General features: G+C 44.4%; 1 pseudogene; it reads right to left on the bottom strand.

Annotated features, from left to right (window-relative positions):
• Positions 1–18090: 18090 nt before the first annotated feature.
• On the bottom strand, positions 18091–18454 carry LOC137228543 (mitochondrial intermembrane space import and assembly protein 40 pseudogene; annotated as a pseudogene).
• Positions 18455–21030: the final 2576 nt, after the last annotated feature.

Genomic DNA, 21030 nt, shown 5'->3' with positions numbered 1-21030 from the left:
CAGCGGCGCCGCAAGGGCAGCGTCTCCGGGGAGGGCGCTGTCCCTCCCAGTCATCCCGCCGTCGGGGGGGAGGGGGGTCTGGAGGAGGAGCCACCGCCTTTTTTTTTCTTTTTAGGTTTTAAGTCCCTTTGTTTTGAATAAACGGGTATCTTTGGCAGCAGCATGTAATGTGAAAGCATCCTTAATCACCTAAATATTTCATTGACCGACCCCCCCCAGGCTCGTCCAATATTAGTTTAATTGCCCAGGAGCATAACATGGATAATAATAAAAGGACACAAGCAAATACATCTGCATTTATGTAATCACAACATAGTTAGCAGCCTTTATTGGTTCTCTTTGTTCTTCTTGTTTCTTTAATTATTTGAAACTAAATAAATGTAATGATTTCTCCTCCTTGAGGGAAATATATTATTCCTTTTTTTTTTTTTTCCATTTAAACGTTGAATGCCAGATGGTACTAGGTGATGACAAAAGATAGTTTCTACCCTCGGGATTCCAAGTTAGTGGGTGAGAAAAGTAAGCATAGCTTAGCATGATGTGGGTACTTTTCTGAAACCAAGCAAGGTATACATTAATATATCAAAAAGTGACATGATAGAGGAAAACAATACCAAGCACTGGAAAGGCTCCATCCTCCTGCCTCTGTGGCCTGGCTTCCCACTCCTGTCTGTCCTGTTGTCTCCCCCAACTGTACAAGGATGCACATGTGAAACACCCCCTACCTATAGGATGACCATGGGAAATTCCACTGTTGGAAAAAATCATTATAAAGGGGTTAGCATAAATATATATCCTTAGAGGAAACAGAACTGCTATAACGGGATGCCTTGAGGGGCCCGCTCCACTCTTCTGCTTCATTCGTTTGTCCCGGGGTCCATCTTTCTCCCACCCTCAGTCAAGGACATTTTCTAACTGCTCCTGAATTCTGATACTTTTACCATATAGGAAATTCAGTCCCCTTGTTAGGTAGTTAGTCAGACATTAGCAGCAAGGAGGTGACAGTGGCGAGAAAGACAAGGAAAAATCGAGTCAAACACCCAGCCTTCTGGGGACTCTCCCCTGACACCCCCAGAACGGGCGAAACTATGGTCGTGTGGTGAGCAACTTATCCTGGTAAAGAGAGGCACAATGATACGAGGGGGACTTCCCTGGGCTGCCCATGCCCAGACCACACAGGCATATAACCTATAGTGAACCCGAACTCATTATACCATAATTATAATAAAATCTACAGGTGGTTTTGCCCCCCTGCCCCCCCAGTGGGCATTTCTTAGCGATTCAAGGGTGAGAGCATGCACAGCAGTAAACTTGTTCCATAGCTCGGGACTGTCAATCAAATAATGATCCCCTGTCGCTCACCCCCGCCTCCCTGCAAAATGCTCCTTAAAAGCGCTCTTAAATAAATAAATAAATTTTAAAAATTAAAAAAAAAAAAAAAAGCACTCTTAAGCCTGTACAGGAATGCTGCTTTCAATTCGCAGAAACAGTTCTCTCTCTCTCTCCTTCCCTCCCTCCCTCCCTCCCTCCCTCCCTCCCTCCCTCCCTCTCTCTCTCTCTCTCTCTCTCTCTCTCTCTCTCTCTCTCTCTCTCTGTCTCTACCTTTGCTTCGATGAACTTTGCTTTGGGCTTCCTTCACTTCTCTGAAACAGCCCGCTCTCTCTCTCTTTCTCTCTCTCCCTCTCTGAGAGTGTACCTATGCTTAAATAAACTTTGCTTTGTGCTTAAGCTTAACGTCGTAGTTTGCAATTCTTTGTTTACTATCGTGAACCGAGATTGCTGCTCCGGGCCTTCCATTGACCTCCTCGGTTGAAGCTACTTTGTTACAACCAAGTCCACACGGTGACACCCTAACCACTGAGGCTGACCTGTCTTAGGAGCCACCCTTCTCCCACCTCAGGGACTTTACTACACAGAATAACCCACAGCGGACGTTTCCCAAAGCCTGCGTTATGTAGACCCTAACACCGCAGGTAGGTGCAGCAGAAGCCTCCACTGCTGGCTTTATGTTAAGGCTGGTGACCTTTGATCTCTCTCTACCCCTGTTGACTGAAAAAAAAAAGCACAACCTAAAAGTTGAGAATTATGTTTTATTCGGTGGCCTTACTGGGGGCTATAGCCTGGGATGGCAGCCCCTCAGATAGCTCTGAGGAACTGTTCCAAAGAGGTAACCGAGGAGCTAGCATATATAGGAGTTTGCTGAAAAAAACAAAACAAAACAAACACTGTTGTTGAATATGAAAAGATTACTGCTAATCACACACACACACACAAACCCCAGACATCGCAGATTAATGATTTTAGGCTCATTGACGGTATTCCATTGGTTGGCATCTTAACTGTCTGGGGCCAGTATCCTGCTTTTCTTCATCCTGAATCCCCTCAGGGTGCACCATTGGGAACGGCCGCACTGGCTGAGGGCTTGATGGTCAGAACATTCCTCATTTACTGAAATGGCAGGGCAACATTGCGTCCACAACCTGGTGCCAGGTAAAGGCAGGTTTTCTCATTCTTCTTAAAATCTTGGGCATAACCATGGACAACTGTTGGCAAGTACACAAACTTGTCCTAAGGACAGCCGGTATGTTCAAAGACCGAAATAGCTAAACCCAGTTTAAGGAATTGGCAAATTTTCCTAAACGCTGTCCGATCTGCAGGTTCCTGTCCTCAGTGGAGATTTCACTTACTGATTACACTATTTTTCAAGAAGTGATTGTCTCCTTTCCTCACCTTCTTGTCTCCAAGAAGCATCTTAATGCAGGAGGTATGGGGATCCGTTCTCCCTTTCAAACCTCAGGACCATCCTCCTCTGGTGTACACTCTTTAGTAGTACAAAGACTCGGCCAGTGCCTTGAATTACAACATTTTAATTATTTTAGGCCAAACCAAATTCTTAGACAGGGAGGGCATCCTCCCCAACCCTTCTATGTAAGTGAGATGGACAGTACAAGGATTAGCTAAATGCCCATCCAAAACAAATCCCAGGAGTGGTAAGGACAATTTGCAATTGACCTGTGCTTTCTCTCAAAGGAATCTAACTGGGAGAGGGGCGCCTCTGTGTTCCCTGGCTGAAACCTAGGGCACCACTCAAGGTTGGGAACTCTGAAAGGGCCCAGGGAGTGAGACTTCTCCCTGTCACGGCAGGTTTTCCTGAGGGAGTGCAGAGGGCTGCATGGCTGAGAAACTTCCAGATGGCATGCCTGTTGGCAGGGGGTCAGGGGAAGGAACATTTGTTGATGACACATGCAGGCCTGAGGCTTTGTTTGTTTTTGATTTATTAAGTGTTTTTCTTTTGATTATATTTATCCTTCCGTTTGTCATCTGACAGGCTTTAGATTTGCCCATGTTCCTCAGCTACCAGTGAGTCCTCTGGTCCCATTGCCAGAGCTGCCCAGGCTTTCATTAAGAAGGCTTTTCCTTTGGATGGTACAAGGGGAAGTCCCAGCAGGCAGACCAGCAAACTCCCTTTGTCTTTCACTGCATTCCCCTCTGAGATTTCCCCACACTTTGTCCATCCGTCAGGGTCCAAGTTGTTAGCTAGTTGGGGAAAGAAACAAGCCCAGGGGTATAAGGGAGGGGTTTGCTTTACCCCCTTTCTCTGTTGATACATAAGACGGTTCCTTCCAGCTGCAGTCCATATACAGGACCTGTGTATGCTCTACAGCCCTGATTTAAGACCAATTTGATCCCTTAAGCTGGCAGTTCTCAAAGTGTGATCAGAGACCCTTTAGGGTGGCTCTGAAGCCAACACTAGTTTTTGGTGTTTTGATTTTGAGAATAATTTGATATGTTAACTTTAACATAAACTATTATATCTTAATGTCATTATTTTAAATGTGAAGAAACAGATCCTTACAAGACCAAAATAACACACAGGCCATAAGGTGGGTTTCTCCCTTTTCCTTTTTTTTTAAATTTAAACAAATGTTCACCAGGCCAGTTCAACAAGTAAGTAATGTGGATATGAACGCTGCAGTTCACAGTATACCACATCTAGAACCTAGGGAGGTGCGTTAGACAGAAGGGGTAGTCATTCTAATTAGACAATCAAGTAACATCATGACAAATGGATTTGCGCATCAAAACTCTTCATTTAGATTTCTTATCTCTTAGTGATCAGAGGTCCCCCGTTGTCTCCAGTCTTTTTGATACCGACCAAGGTTTGTGGCCTTCCCCAGAAAATAGAAATTGACTAGAGGCCGGTCAAGGCTTTATTGGGGCCCCTGCTGCAGCAGGAGGGAGAACAAGTAACAGGTTTCCCTGCTTGCTTCCTGAGGGGTTGGGAAGTGGGGGGCTCTGAGGTGCAAGCTGTTTCCTTATATGGGGTGAGGGCAGGGGTGTATCCAGGGAGGGGTCGGGCCAGAGGGGCGGCTTAGGTTGTTTGCTCACCCCTTAGGGGGTGTTGAGTGCGGAGGGCACGTGCAGTGCCCTGCTTTTGCTCCTGACACCCTGCTTTTGCTGCCAGCTCTTCAGAAGTGGCGGTTGGGCTTTTTTTGGTCTTTTGTATCTTTTGTCCAGAATTTGCCCCAACTGCACGTGCACACAGTTATTTTTAGTCCCATATAGTTTCTTTGTATCTTGTTGCTCTAGGAGCCGATTGTCCAGGTGCAAGCACGGCAGCCCTGCAGCAGAGGGTCCCAGGTCCCAGCCTGTCTCGTTTTTGTTGTGTTTTGTGTGAAATCCGTTACAGAATGGAAACCTTTTGGACCTCCAACAATGGCAGGAGTACAGATCAGGGTTGTTTTTCTGGATATGAAAGACTGCAATGATCTTTAATATAAAATCTTTTGTAAACTAGATAACCAACTGCAGCTGTCCCAGCAGCAATGGTAACTGGTGCTCTGGTAGTCAGACATGTCACTCATACACGTGCATGGGACACAGAGCACGAGTGGGCCTGTGCAGACAGCTGGAGTCATGTGCGAGAGGAGTACTCGTGAACTACCATCTCTCATGAGTGTACCGTGGGGTTTTCCAGAGGCAACATGATACGTGATGTCATAGCGGATTAAGTAGAGAAGCAGCCAGGTGAAAAGATTCGCAAAAATATAAAACAATGCCCCTTTTCTCATGCATGTTATTTTTTTTAACATCTTTATTGGAGTACAATTGCTTTACCATGGTGTGTTAGTTTCTGCTTTTTAACAGTGAATCAGCTATACATATATCCCCATATCTGTTATTTTAGTTTTGAAAATAGTTATCTTTCATAAAAATATGTTTATGTTAATCTGTAGCATGTAGTTTATGTTAATATATTGACAAATGAATAAATATTAAAATGTTTTCAGTTTGAATTTCTAATTTGGTACGTATTGATAGATATTGCCCATACAGAAATTATTTTGGGTCCTCAATAAATTGTAAAGTGTAAAGGGATTCTGAGGCCGAACATTTGAGAACCACTGCCTTCAGCCAGCCGTTGCATCAGGCACATTTCACTTCGGGGACTTGATTCAAAGCAGTACAATGTGTAGGTAAGCACTGCAAAGAGCTGCACCCTCACCTGCTCGTGTTTGCCACTTCCTGTAGTCTTTTTTACTAGGTCTCCCCACGACACTAATGTATTTTGATGTCATTTGTATAATTTCTTGCTTTGTGGAGCTCAATTTGTGATTGGAAAATTATGATCAAAGAAAGGCTAGGTGTTATCCAACACGTAAAAGGAGAGTTAGGAGATCCTGTCCCAAATTGCGTGTGTAGTCACGGAGGTATCGATAGATTTAAAGCTTGTGCCAAAATCTAAAACGTAAGCTGAAAAAAAAAAAAAAGTAAGCTGGATGTTAGTGCGTCCATGATAGTTGTAGAAACCAGAAACAATTTAGATTGTAACCAATGTTGGGTTTTGCAAGCATTTGCAGGAAGAAGTGGTGGTGGATTGGAGGGCATCTTTCTCTGCTCCTGCCCCTGTGGCAGCTCTCAGCACCGGTCCTCTGTGGCAGTGCCCGTGGGTGCTCTCGTGGGGATGCTTCAGCGGCTCTCACCAGAGGAGGGCGTGGCGAACTTTGAAAATCTTTGAGTCAAAATGGGCAATTTCATGCTCTCTTTCTACATCAGATCAAAATCTATCATGACTGCTCAAAATATCTAATTTGATTTCTAGATCTCTGCAGGAATCTGTGGGACGATTTAAGTTGTTCTAGACTAACAGATAGATAAGAAGGCAAGGGTGAACCCAGCAGTTGGTTAGATCGCAGAAAAGGCTAAGAAGGAGCAGACAGCACTGAAGTGGCCACAGGCTCTCAGCACGAGCTCATCTGGAATGCCCCAAAGTATGAGACAGAAAGGTTGACTCAGCTCAGCCGTCTCTGAGAAGGTCTGGGGACATGCAGTCAGCCCCCGCACAGTCTATTTGCAAGGAATGTGTCTTCCTTTACCCTCTGAGGGCCAGGTGCAACCATAGGGCCCAGGAACAAAGCCTCAGTTGCAGATGTGGTGGGATTCTTAGAACAATGCGGGGCAGGGGCTCATCCCCAGCTCAACCCGGATTGGTTCTCAGAAAAGAGAATGTCATCATTTCCCGCCCTCCCACAGGAAATGATGAATTTATTACATACGGATGTTATTTGTACATTTAAATGAGCAATACTGAGGAATGAACTTCTAATTTAGCAATACAACGTAGTTTTATATTACGTCAGTTCTACAGAATTTTACGTTTCCTGTAAATACAAACTGTACGTCTGTTCCAAAATTTATTGCCTAGATGTTACATTGCAGGGGTTCAAGTAAAAAATGAAATGAAGGGACACGTTAATAATTTAACTGAAACTGAAAACAGGTAAACTATAAGTAATTTAGACTGCATTTGAGACATGGTTCTTACTAACTGCACCCTGCATATAACAGTTTACTAAACATGCAGTTATTTGACTTTTTAAAAATAAGAATTAGACATACTTCTATATCACGATCTATAGAATTCTCTACTGACAGAACTGATTTCAAGTTTTTCTTATGCTGTAATGATTAAATTTTTCTTCCTGGCACTCAAGTACAAGGATAATCTCTATTCCCACAAGAGTTTTCAAATCAAATCTATCTATATATCTATATCTTTGAATTGCTCTCTGAGCAAAACTGGGAGGACCCATGCCTCTGCATTTTTTTTATTATTTTTTTAACATCTTTATTGGGGCATAATTGCTTTACAATGGTGTGTTAGTTTCTGCTTTATAACAAAGTGAATCAGTTATACATATACATATGTTCCCATATCTCTTCCCTCTTGCGTCTCCCTCCCTCCCACCCTCCCTATCCCACCCCTCCAGGCGGTCACAAAGCACCGAGCTGATATCCCTGTGCTATGCGGCTATGCCTCTGCATTTGGATTAATAACAGTGCTTTACAAAACACTGGAAGGAAGAATGGGCTTCATGGATAACTGTGCACTTCCCCTTCCTTCCTCCAGACCAGGCACAGCCCATGAGGGAGGCAAAGGCAGCATGGTGCCCTGCGAAGCAGTTGCAGTGCCAGAGGAGCAGACTCCCCCTAGAACAGAGGAGACGCACTATAAAGATTCCCATAAATATTTGGTGGCGGGGTGTTTGCAGGTAATGAGCCAGTGAACTGTGACTTCCAACTGTTCATGAGAAGTTCTTCATAAGCTAGGGGAACCTGGCCTACCTGGTGCATAGAGCAGTTGCAGAGATAAGTTCTTTCCAGGAAAAAATACAGGATTTTTCAGTAACGAGTACTACAAGATATCTTTTCTACTCAGGTGGCTGCTCTGCCTCCATCTAGCTAATTATATCCTTAGCTCTTCTCCATGCAAAGAAATAGGCCTCTCTTAATGCAAACTGGACTTCATTTGGGACAGCCCTCCCATTCATAAGGAAAGAGCTGGCTTACTAGCTAGCTACCCGATCTCCTTAGCAGATAATGGCATGGAAGGATCCCCCTCCCACTTTACATCTTGTGCTATATAAACTGTCCAGAATAGGCTAATCTATAAAGACAGAAAATAGATGAGTGGTTTCCTGGGGCTGAGGGGAGAGGGGATTAGGAAGTGATGGTTAGGAGATATGGAGGGTTTTTTTTTGTGGTGATGAAAACGGTCTAAAATTGATTGTGGTGATACAATCAATTGCACAACTCTGTGATATACTAAAACCATTGAATCATACACTTCCAATGAGTGAATTATATGCTGTATGAATTATATCTCAATAAAGCTGTTATACACAAAAAACAGTTGAGGCACTGATAGCTGATACCCAGGCAGAAGAGTGCCATGATCCAACTCTCCACCAACACAGGTGGGTGGCAAGACTGTGCTCACCTGCACCAGGTGAGGTGGAGAAACTCAAGACACCTAGGCTGTATGCTGGGACACAGATTAATTATTGATTATTGGCCAAAAAAAGGCTTTGGGAGTGACATTACACGGCATCCCTCAAATGTGCTCTGATATGGTCCCCATAAGACTTAGTACGGTGACCAGAGGAAGAAAGAGAAGGATAAAGAGAAGAGGAGAGAGATGGCATAATACACCCTAGGCCCTTCCTTGGAATCTTCCAAGTTCCTTTCCTCTGCCCAGGATTCTTGAAGACTGGCTATGCCTTCTGGGTGGGGTGCCCCAGGCCCTGGCAGGACATACAAGGGTCCGTTGCCATTTCTTTTCTTCAGAGCACTCGCTCCCTGCAGGGTACAAACCAGATGCCCCAGAAGCTCTGGGACTTGTGCCTCGGGAGATCCCCTGGGGTCCCCCTGGCTGGACCCAGGTTCTAGGAGAGTGGTCTGGAGAATGATTAGGCCTCAGAATGGGGCTGATACACTGACTTGGGGTGATTCAAATTGTGTAAATAATGGCCCTGCAGAACATTATTTGCCTTGGGACCTATACACCCTCCTGTATGTATTTGTCAATGAAAACTCAATTCATCATCAAGCTAAGAAGGAAAAATTGAGAATTTTGAAATTGAGGATTATAACCTGGGAACTGTTCCGCCTGTTAGAAGTTGAGGGCCCAGTCAAACACATTTTCAAGACAAAGGATCGTACATAAAAATGACATACTTATATTTTACATAAAATTCACCAAAGACACACTAGTCCAGGTAATCATGGTCAAAGTGAGCAGCAGGTCACCATGACCCCCTACAGACCTGGGAAAGAACACTAACCTTTTAAGACGTTCCATTGCTAGCATCAGAAGAAAGGAAAACAATTGATCTTTACCATCGAGCAGGCGTTCCCACTTTTGAGGAGGTCTGGTTAATGTATAACGCAGATACACACTGCACCTTAAAGGGGGAAGGAGGAGGCCCAAACAGAGAGAATTGTATGCTTAAATTTTCTTGTCTTGCCTTAAAATGTAAATTTTATTTCATCACCTCCCCCAACTTCAGAAATAATGTTAGTAGAGAAGAAGGAACACCATGTTCACCCCTGTGACTGTCACAGTCAATTGCATGGTCAACTCTTCTTCAAAAGGGGGTCAAAAATACACAAGAGTACAACATGGGGAATAAAGCCAATAGTTTTTTGTTTTGTTTTGTTTTGTTTTTGCGGTACGCGGGCCTCTCACTGTTGTGGCCTCTCCCATTGCGGAGCACAGGCTGCGGACGCGCAGGCTCAGCGGCCATGGCTCACGGGCCCAGCCACTCCACGGCACGTGGGATCCTCCCGGACCGGGGCACGAACCCGTGTCCCCTGCATCGGCAGGCGGACTCTCAACCACTGCGCCACCAGGGAAGCCCTACAGCCAATATTTTTAAATAACGTAAATGGAGTATAACCTTTAAAAATTGTGAATCACTATATTGTGCACCTGCAACTCATAAAATATTGTACATCAACTATACTTCAATGAAAAAAGAAAGAAAATAAAATATGAGAAACAAAAAGAATACACAGGGATATACAATTTCTCTTCCAGAAATGGTGATGGGAAGACTGGGTATCTATAACCAAAAGAATGAAATTGGACCCTTATAAACCTGTTGACTGAAAAAAATGCACAAGCTAAAAGTTGAGAATTATGTTTTATTTGGTGGACAAAACTGAGGATTTAAGCTCGGGACACAGCCTCTCAGATCGCTCTGAGGGACTGCCCCGAAGAGGTAAGGGGAAAACCGGGATACAGAGGAGTTTTTGCAACAAAGACCAGGTAGTCAGGACATCAAAAGGTTACTGTTAATGAAAGAAAACCAGACATTGCAAGTTAAGAATTTAGTGCTTTTCTATGTGTGGGAAGATGCAAGAGTCTGGGCTCACTGAAATCATCCCTTTGTTCTGCACCTCAGCTATCTGGGGCCAGTGTCGTGTGCTTTCTCATCCTGAGTCTCTTCAGGGTGCAATTCAGGGGGTGGCTGCAGTGACTGACTACTTGATGGTGGGCATCCTGTTTCTACCCTGAGTTCCCTTAGGGCTCACCACAGGGCGGGCTGTAATGTGATGGCTTGATTTGATCCTTTGTTTACTGATACGGGAGGGAACTTTTTTTTCATTGATATACCATACACAAAAATCTACTCAAAATGGATTTAAGACTTAAACATAAGAGCCCAAACTGTAAAACTCCTCAGAGAACACATAGGGAAAAAGCTTCATGACATTGATCTTGACAGTGATTTCACAAATATGACACCAAAAGCACAAACAACAAAAACAAAAATAAAGAAGCAGGGCTACATTGAACTAAAAAGCTTCTGCACAGCAAAGGAAAAAATCACTAGAGTGAAAAGGCAACCTAAGGGTTGGGAGAAAATATTTGCAAACCATATATCTGATAAGGAGTTAATCTACAAAATGTACAAGGAACTCCTACAGCACAACAGTAAAACAAACAAACAAACAAAAACCAGCCAAACAAAAAAAACCAACTCAATTTAAAAGTGGAGCTTGAATAAAATAGTCAAATACAGAGAATTGAAAAGAAGAATGGTGGCTACCAGAGACTGGGGGGAGAGAGAAACGGGTATAAAGTTTCAGTGACCCAAGATGAATAAGCTCTGTTGTACCACATTGTACTGATACTCTACAGTAATCTATGGTGCACTTTAAAATTTGTTAAGAGGGTAGATCTCATGTTAAGTGTTTTGTCCACAATAAAATAAAAACAACAGCAAACAAACAAAAAAAGATATATAGTTCAGTTACATGTCCTATCATTTGTGTTATTATAGATATATGTCATGTATATACGTCATAAACATCCAAACACAGTGTTCATCTTTCTTTTAAAGAAATTAATAGAATAAAAAAGAACTTCAAACTGTTTCCCCTGCAGTGGACAGCAGCTGAAATAGCTAACCGTTCTTTTAGTTTTCAGCTGTTCCTTTTTGCTGGGACCATTGAAGTCTCCCTGTGATGGAGCACAACCCTATGGGGCCTTCCCGGGACAGACCCCTCCCCCATATGCTCTGCTTTAGCTCCTCTCTGAAGTACCTAGATAATAGTATCTGATGCACATTTCCTGAGTTGCTTTACAGATGTGGAAAAAACCCACCAAATGGAAGACGTTAATTATTAGATGACCATGAGCACATAGCCCCCAGGTCTCCTAGAGCCTGAGGACTGATAATGTGAACCCCTGTGACACCACCCTGTTACCTCACCATGAACCAATCAGAGAATTGTGCACGAGCTGATCACTTACCCTGCGACCCCTTCCTCACCTGGCTTTTAAAAGTGCTTTACTGAAACCCATTGGGGAGCTCGGGGTTTTTGAGCTCTAGCTGTCCCGGACTACTACGTGTGTGGCACCTTACAATAAAGGCTGCACTTTCCTTCACCATAACCCAGTGTCAGGAGACTGGCTTTACTGGGCAAGGCTGAGCAGACCCAAGTTTGGTTTGGTAACATCCCCATGCATGTGTAGTTTAGCAGACCAGCCAAGAATCTGGGCAGAGTTTACAGTCAGATTTTGGGGTTTAGCCACTCTGCGTCTCCTTCCCTTCCAGGATTTCTTCCCAAACTTTCCATCTGCTCTGCCGGCCCCAAATTTTGTCACCTGACACTTCAAGCCGCCTTGAGCAGCCTATGGCCTGGGGAGCTCTCCAGGTTGCTTCAGGCCAACAGCTGCATAATCACAAATCTTGCGCACTAGGCTCCCTGACTTTCAAGGACTGACTCCACTCCAGTTTCTGCCTGCTTTTGGTCATGCTCAAGTATATACACACTGTGGCCTTTTTTAAAATTTTTATTGGAGTATAGTTGATTTACAATGTGCGTTCGTTTCAGGTGTATAGCAAAGTGGATCAGTTATACATATACATGTATCCACTCTTTATTTTTTTTTAGATTCTTTCCCCATATAAGCCATTACAGAGTATCGAGTAGCGTTCCCATGCTATACAGCAGGTTCTGATTAGTTATCTATTTTATATATAGTAGTGTGTATATATCAATCCCAGTCTCCCAGTTCATCCCTCCCCACCCTTATCCCCTGGTAACCATAGTTTGTTTTCTACATCCGTGACTCTACTTCTGTTTTGTAAATAAGTTCATTTTCCCCCTTTTTTTTAGATTCCATATATAAGTGATACCACATGATATTTGTCTTTCTGTGTCTGACTTACTTCACTCAGTATGACAATCTCTAGGTCCATCCATATTGCTGCAAATGGCATTATTTTGTTCTTTTTTTATGGCTGAGTAATATTCCATTGTATATATGTTCCATATCCTCTTTATCCATTCCTCTGTTGATGGACCACACTGTTGTCTTTTTAACTCTTTATTATTATTATTATTTTTTGCGGTATGCGGGCCTCTCACCGTTGTGGCCTCTCCCGTTGCGGAGCACAGGTTCCGGACGTGCAGGCTCAGCGGCCATGGCTCACGGGCCCAGCCACTCCGCAGCAAGTGGGATCTTCCTGGACTGGGGCATGAACCCATGTCCCCTGCATTGGCAGGCGGACTCTCAACCACTGTGCCACCAGGGAAGCCCCTAACTCTTTTTTTTTTTTTTTCAGGTTTTATCAGTGTTATCTGCGGGAGGATTTGACCTCCTGCAGATAGTTTGGTGAAATCGTTCCCCCATTATAGAAGCCAGAACTCCTGTATATATTTTATGTTTTTCTTTAGCAATAAATCATGAATGTTTACCTCTGTCCTTAAATATCTCCTATAACATGATTTTATTGGCTGCATACTATCCCACTGTATGAACTATCAGAACTTATTTTATCACATCATTATGAGAGGTTTAGTTGTTTCTGTTTGTTTTTATGAGTAACAAATAATAAGATATTAATGGCCACTGGCTATTCACCAAAGTTGAAAGCAGCTCTTTTGCCCCTTTCCTGTTTTCCCATCTCTGTTCCCTTCTAACCTTGAAAGAACCTAATTAACCTGTTGATTCTTTTCCTAGATAAGAAGTAAGAATGAAGAATTAAGTAAAGAATGACTAGCTCTCTACCCTCAAGAGACCCTCTTAGTAATCCTGCAGGCAGATAACGCAGACAAGATAACATATGAAGAGAGAGTCAGCCAGTCTGCACACAATGGAGAAGGATGCAGAACCCAACCTCCTGCCTCAATGATTCACTGAGATTCTTCCCCTCATTCTGTCCCTTCAAACATTATAATGGCTGAGCAGAATCTTTGGAGTTGGCCTTGGGACGTGAGTCCACCTTCTCCCCAGATTGCCAGCTTTTCTGATTAAAGCACCTTTCCTTCCTATTGACACATGCCTCTCGACTATTGGCTTTTGAGTGGCAAGCAGCTGAACTTGAGTTCAGTAACAAGGTGATCATGTGACAGTACACGGCACTGCCCAGCTTTGGGCGGCGCCACTCACACTGTATTGTGCCTGAGACATCCGTAGGAGCACATCTTAGAATACACATAGTTCTGTAGAGCTGTGCTGTGCTGGGGCCATGTCTAGGAGCCCAGGGACACTGTCAGGGAAAAGGAGGATATGAAGCGCTACAGAATCCCAAAGAAACTATGAGTTGAAGTCTTGGAACTAAATGATATCTTTTCTGCTAACCCTGAAATTACTAGTCATGCCTTTATGTGTCTGCCTGTGGTGCTGCTGAGAAAGTGTGGACTACACACTGTACCAAAGTCACCGGCTTCTTTCTACTTTCACGCATCCCTGCTTTGTCTCTGAATCTCTTACTTTGTCTGACCCTTCCAGTCCCCTCCTTCTCCATTGCTCTCCATGCTCAGCTCTGGGAATCAGCATGGATCTGTGTAGGTCTCGGTCCAGAGAGTGGCACCTTGACCACAGGGTGCTTGTGAAGACTTGACCAGGGAAGAAGAGAGCGTTCTTTATTGCTGATTATATTGAGGAACTCTCCTGCTGAGAAGAACTTGGGTTAGAAGAGAGAGCATCTTTACAAAAAATGACATGATTATAGTTTCTTTACTGACATGGGTATGTTAAAGGTTCTTATTCTAAGAGACCTTTGGAAATAACGAGACTTAAGAATTACCTTTACTTTTGGCTGTGTTGGGTCTTCCTTTCTACGTGCGGGCTTTCTCTAGTTGCAGTGAGCAGGGGCACAGGCTTCTCACTGCAGTGGTTTCTCTTTGTTGCGGAGCACAGGCTCTAGGTGCACGGCCTTCAGTAGTTGTGGCACGTGGGCTCTAGAGCGCAGGCTCAGTAGTTGTGGCACACAGGCTTAGTTGCTCCGCAGCATGTGGGATCTTCCCGGACTAGGGCTCGAACCTGTGTCTCCTGCATTGGCAGGTGGATTCTTAACCACTGCGCCACCAGGGAGGTCCCACATTTACTTTTCTTTATATTCCTTTCTAGGGTTAGGGTAACATCTTGACTGAAATTTAAATATAGGGCTATAAAATAGAACAATAAAATACTTTCTATTGGAAAGAAAGAAAGAAAAAGAAAGAAATAAGAAAGGAAGGAGGAAAGGGAAAGAGAAAGAAAGAAGAAAGGAAGGAAGGAAGGAAGGAGAAGGAAGGAGGGAGCAAGGGGAAAGAGCAAGAAGGAAAAAAAGAGAAAAGAAGGGTGGAGGGTGGAGTGAGGGGGAGGAAATACTTTGCGTGGCTTCTCAAATCCAAGCTCCTTCTGGGGGAAGCCAGTTGGGGTCCCATAAGCAAAATGCTTGATGTGTTCTTTTCAAATGATCATTGATATAATATTCCTACAAGTGACTACATTTTAGACTGTTAATTCTTACTATATACACAGTTTTAGATCTTTTATCTCTCCATCTGTCAGGGAAAGAATTGGCAAGGGTAGGGGTGACTCATCTTGGTTATTTCTTCTAGTCCTGTATTATTTCTCTGGCAATATGAATATCATGGAATTCTATCTGATTGGGCAAAAAATCTCTCTATGTTCTTTTCTTATTATTTTTAGTAAATTATATCTACCCAGAATTCATATCACTAGTGGAGGCTTCAGTTCTTAAAAAGAATTGATTAACTAAGATTGGTTCCATCTGTACTTGGTCCTGTTGAATATAACATTCACCCTCCTCCTAGCACCAGGTTGATAAAGATAGTGAGAAAGTCCAATAGAACCCATCCAGATCAATAAGGAAAGATGCAAAAGAAAAGTTATAGTTTGGCTATCATGGATCTCACTAATGTAAAGTTTATTGTTACCACCACCAATACAATCAGATGTAACCTTATTAAGAGGGAAACAGAAGGAGATTTCACATACACAGAAGAGAAGGTAGTGTGACCCAGGAAGCAGAGACTGAGTGATGTGGCCCCTAGTCCAGGAATGCCGGCCGCCACCAGAAGCTGGGAAAGGCAAGGGATGGATCTTTCTTATAAGACAGAAAAAGTGCAGCTCTGCTGACACCTTGACTAAGGCTCAGTGATACTATCTTTGGACTTCTGGCTCCAGAAACATGAGAGAATGAATTTCTATTGTAAGCCACTGTGTTTGTGGTAATTTGTTACAGCAGCTCAGGAAAGGAATACGCCATGCAATGGAATGCTATATAGCAATAAAAATAAATGAATGGCTTCACACACAACTTGGATGCATCTCAGAAACATAACACTGAACCAAGGGAGCCAGAGTCAAAAGGCAACCCACTGTATAAGTTCCATTTAGGTAAAGTTTAAAAACAGTCAGAACTCGTCTCTGTTGTTAGAAGTCAGGACAGTGGTTGCCTGTGTGGAGGGGACATTGACAGCGAGGGGCATGAGGGGTGCCTGTGGCTTCAGTGATGTTCAGTCTTTACATCTAGGGTTGCGTTCAACTTTGTGATGGTTCATTGAGCTGTAATCTTATAATTTAATTTTAATAATTGATTATAATTTAATTATAATTAAAGCACTTTCTATATGCGCATTTCACTTAAAAATTTATTTTAAAAAGCTAAATGAAATCTGGTCCAGTGGCATCTGATGTGCATCCCCACCATCGTCTCTATAGAGACTGTGGCTCAAGGGCTGGGATGGGAGTGTGGCTGCACCTGCTCCTTAATCCCCTTTCCCTTCTGGACCTACCTTGACTTGGATTGTTTCAATCTGATGCTGGTGGCTTCTCTGCTATGCCTTTCTCTGTGTAGATGGTGTGTGTGTTTGATTTGGGTGGGGGCAGCGTTCAGCTTCACCCTGATCTACCCTTTATCACAGAGTATTCCCTCAAAAGGGGGCAACCGTGTGTCCCGTTAGCCGCACCAACAGTCCAGGTCTATAGCATCTGTTCAGGGCAGGGCTTGCTATCTCTTGTCCTGTGCCTGGGTGACCCGAGGGCTCCTGTCTCCCCCAGCATCTAAGCTCCACACTGGAATGCCTTATCCCCCCTTCATGTCTCCAAGAGCTTCAGAGATCTGGGCTGGGTGGAGGAGTAACTCCCTTTGCTTCTCTGGCACATCCCGCAGTGGGTCCCTCTCATCTTGCTGGCATGGGGGGCATCTACGGGGGAGAGAGAGGCCAATCTTTTTTTTCTTTTTTTAAATCAGGTTTTTCTTTTTTTATTTTAATTGATGAATTAATTAATTTATTTTTGGCTGTGTTGGGTCTTCGTTTCTGTGCGAGGGCTTTCTCTAGTTGTGGTGAGCGGGGGCCACTCTTCATCGTGGTGCGCGGGCCTCTCACTATCGCGGCCTCTCTTGTTGCGCAGCACAGGCTCCAGACGCGCAGGCTCAGTAGTTGTGGCGCACGGGCCCTAGTTGCTCCGTGGCATGTGGGATCCTCCCAGACCGGGGCTCGAACCCGTGTCCCCTGCATCGGCAGGCGGACTCTCAACCTCTGCGCCACCAGGGAAGCCCAGGTTTTCCTTTTAATTGACACCGTTTCCTCTCTCGGGTGCTACTTTGGTAATGATTAGGTCCCCACCTCTCAAGAACGTTGCATCTGAACAGGCTGAGACAGAGCCAGTGTGAACAGAGACCCCAAACCAGGGCTTTCGGAATAAAAAGAACAGGAAAAAACAGCCTTTCTCTTCACTTACAAAGGGAGTCCCTCAGAGGGTCCAAAGCTCTGTTTTCCAAACGTAGAAAACCTGGAGCTCAATGCAAACTGGAAACCAAAATATATCAGAAAAGAAGCAGAGGGCTTCCCTGGTGGCAAGTGGTTGAGAGTCCGCCTGCCGATGCAGGGGACACGGGTTCGTGCCCCGGTCCGGGAGGATCCCACATGCCACGGAGCGGCTGGGCCCGTGAGCCATGGCCGCTGAGCCTGCGCGTCCGGAACCTGTGCTCCGCAACGGGAGAGGCCGCGACAGTGAGAGGTCCGCGTACCGCAAAAAAAAAAAAAAAAAAAAAAAAAAGCAAAGAAGCAGAGTGCTTCATCATATACTCAAGGTCCGATCATCCCGTCTCTTCTACAAGGAATGGCCCTACTCCAACATTTTTAAAGGAAGATGTTTGTTTCTATTTCGCTTTCCAAGTAGGTATAAAATCTACTAAAAGGGATACAATGGATCAGAATAGATCAGCTCGCTCACAAGAGACACCCCCAGATAAAGATTTTTGCTTGCTGAGATTATTCAGCACATCATTTCAAAGAGAATTCCAAAGGGGCAGCTACATTCGCTGATAGGTTATGTGAGACACACATACATGCAACCCATTTTTCAGTGTATATGTCAAGGGGCCAAGACCCCGATCAGTTCAGTAAGGTAGTTTGTACATTACAGCGCTCAGAACAACAGAGGGAAAGACAATTTCTTGGAGAGATTCATGCGCCCAGCGCCCCGCGCCTTCCTCAGCTGGACCCCTCCTCTTCTTTGGTTGCCATGGCCTCAGAGGCAGCCGATTCCTTTAATCGACCCGCTGGCTTCTCCTCCTTCTCCTGGGGATAGGGGTCCGGGTACTTCTGCATGCACTCCTGCATGGCCCGGACCTGGTCTACGCAGTCCGACCCCTTGACATCCTCTGTGCGGCGGTGGAAGCAGGAAAAAGGCCGCCCCCAAGGCACGGGCAGTTCCAGCTGATGTCTCCGTGGGGCAGGATCAGTCCGTGCTCCTCGTACGGATCTTTGGGGTCATCGGCCACCAGCTCCGAGATTCATGGTCTTCTTTGGTCACAACTATGATTCAATCCTTCCCTTCCTGCTGGCAGTAGGCCATGGTGCAGCTGGGCGCTCCGACCTCACGCCGTGACCTCTCTGCTCCAGAGAGGCCAATCTATTATTCAGGCACTCCTAATTCCCCTAAATAATTCTTCTAGCACCTCCTTCCTCTCTGGGCTCTGGGTGGGGATAGGTAGGGGAGAAGAACTTCCTGCTTCTCTGTAGAAGCAGAAGAGAGAAGCCTCTCATCATGAATGCTGGGCCGGATCACAAGGTAACTCAGGGACCTGCCCACACCCACTCCTCCTCTGGTGAGGCAGGTGGAAGCTACAGGTCTCCTTTTTAGTTCGGGACGGGGGGAGGCTATAGATGACCTTGACTATAGTGGGGATACTCAGCACATTTCTGTCCTAGGAATTGGACTTTAGTCACTAATTCTGGGGCAACTGGAAAAATCCCACTTGATCTGTTGTCCCAAGGACCACTGCCCCAATCTTCGCAGATAAAAGAATACTCAAAAGATGGGTCCAAGCAAAGTGTGCAGGCAATATTCTTCCACCCAGAAGTATCTAAGAATACTAGAAGATTGGCTCCAATCTTTGGTAACTTCCATATTTTTATAAGCTTGTATATTTTTGTCTCGTTGGACCCCCAACTATAGTTGTAACTGGAGGAACAAATTATCTTCATATTCCTTGATCCCTGAAAGTTTACTTGTAATTGAGAATAATAAACCCTCATTCTACCTGCATTCATCTATGTTGTTACACTGGGCAGGTAAAACTTGCTTTTTTTTTTTTTTTTTTTTTTTTGTGGTACGCGGGCCTCTCACTGTTGTGGCGTCTCCCGTTGCAGAGCACAGGCTCCGGATGCGCAGGCTCAGCGGCCATGGCTCACGGGCCCAGCCGCTCCGCGGCATGTGGGATCTTCCCAGACTGGGGCACGAACCCGTGTCCCCTGCATCGGCAGGCGGACTCTCAACCACCGCGCCACCAGGGAAGCCCAAAACTTGCTTTTTTGTCATTTGCAATTCTTCTTTCATGCCAAGACTGTTCTTTCTCTCTAATCAAGTGGGTGATGCCCCGTCATCATCCACTAGTTCCATGGTTTCCTGGAAGGACCCACTTGACTCAACACTCTGATTTGGCCCAAGGTACATAAAATCATTGCAGAAGATACTTGGATTAGTTCTCTCAACTTCTGTTGCGTTCTCAGGAAAGCATATTCTGACTTCTCTCTCCTCCCCGTTTTTGACCTTTAGTCAGTGCCCTTCCACCGGCCAAATGCTTCAGGAAGCCAGAAGGTGAGAGAGCACAAGGAATCATGCCCATAAGGGTCAGCCTCCTGAGGCCCAGAGCAGAAGGCCGGGGGGGATGGATTGAGGGGTTAGAGCTGGGGAGGAATAGAGTGTAACCAGCACAGATGTCCCTTCTACTAGAGAAGCACAAAGAATCCAGGTCCTTCCAGACCATTAAGGAAGAGCCCATTGGTTTGTAGGTCACACTAGTCACCGTCATTTGCCCCTTGTCCAAGCCCTTGTGGTTCCTTGGAGGTGGGGCTTCCTCGGCTTCATCCTGTGCTATGGGGCTCCTGCCTAGGCGGGGCACCCTGACCGCTCCCCCAGCTCCATTCTCCTCAGGTTTGCCCTGTGAATGTTCCTCTCTGAGCTCCTGCCAGCTCTCCAGGGAAAGCAAAGGTGTGGAGGACGGGTCCTGCCATTCTAGGGTCTACAAATAAAATAAAATAAAACTAGCTAACCCTTTTCAGTCAGTTTGGGAATAAACTTTTAGTAAAATTGGTCATGGTAAAGTTTATTTACCACATTTTAAAAGGAATTGATTCCTCATGACAAAAATCTAGAAATTCAGCGTTTACCTACTGTCGCTTATTTCTACTAAGTCAAAACTTGCGGATTTTACAAGATTCTTCTGTCAGTTTTACAAAGTCTCTAACAAACGTTTCTTCTGTGTGTAGAATTAATTGTTGCCGGTATTTTGTGCTGATTGTTTCTGATGGTGATATTATAATTTGGATGAAAAACTGATACTTTGTATTTATTTCTTTAATAATCTTTGAGAAAGTGTGTACAGTTTTGCCCAGGAATTTCAGGGCTGCAATATTCCTGATGATTGGTCTAACATTTTACTAATTCGGTTTCTGCCTATTCTTATCTTCCCTTTTCTGGCAATGTTCTAATTACCTATTAAAAAACATGCCTATATATATATATGTATAGATAGATAGATATAGACCCTGACTTTTACCCATAAACATTTTATCATGAGCATTTCCTCAAACTATGCTATAGTCTGCCAAAATGTGATCTTAGTGGCTGTGTAATATTCCACCTAAAGGAAACACCCTAACTTCTTCAGGAGGCCCCTATTTTTGGACTCTGAGTTATATCCAATTTCTCCATATTATTAATAACACTTGGAAAATATTCCTATCTGTAACTCTGCATGTCTGATTGTTCCACTATAACTATTCCTAGAAGTATAATCAGTGGATCAAACGATGTGAAATTTTTGAGGATTTGAAATGGGGTGACTTAGTCCATAACTGACTCCTGTTCACAGAAGCAATGACCCAGGAAATTTCAAGAAAATCTGAAATTAGCTTTATTCCTAAAAA

This window comes from Pseudorca crassidens, chromosome 8 (assembly GCF_039906515.1).
Source record: "Pseudorca crassidens isolate mPseCra1 chromosome 8, mPseCra1.hap1, whole genome shotgun sequence".
Lineage (NCBI taxonomy): Eukaryota > Metazoa > Chordata > Mammalia > Artiodactyla > Delphinidae > Pseudorca > Pseudorca crassidens.
The sequence above is the reverse complement of the archived record's forward strand: the minus strand, read 5'-3'. Positions and strand labels throughout refer to the sequence as shown.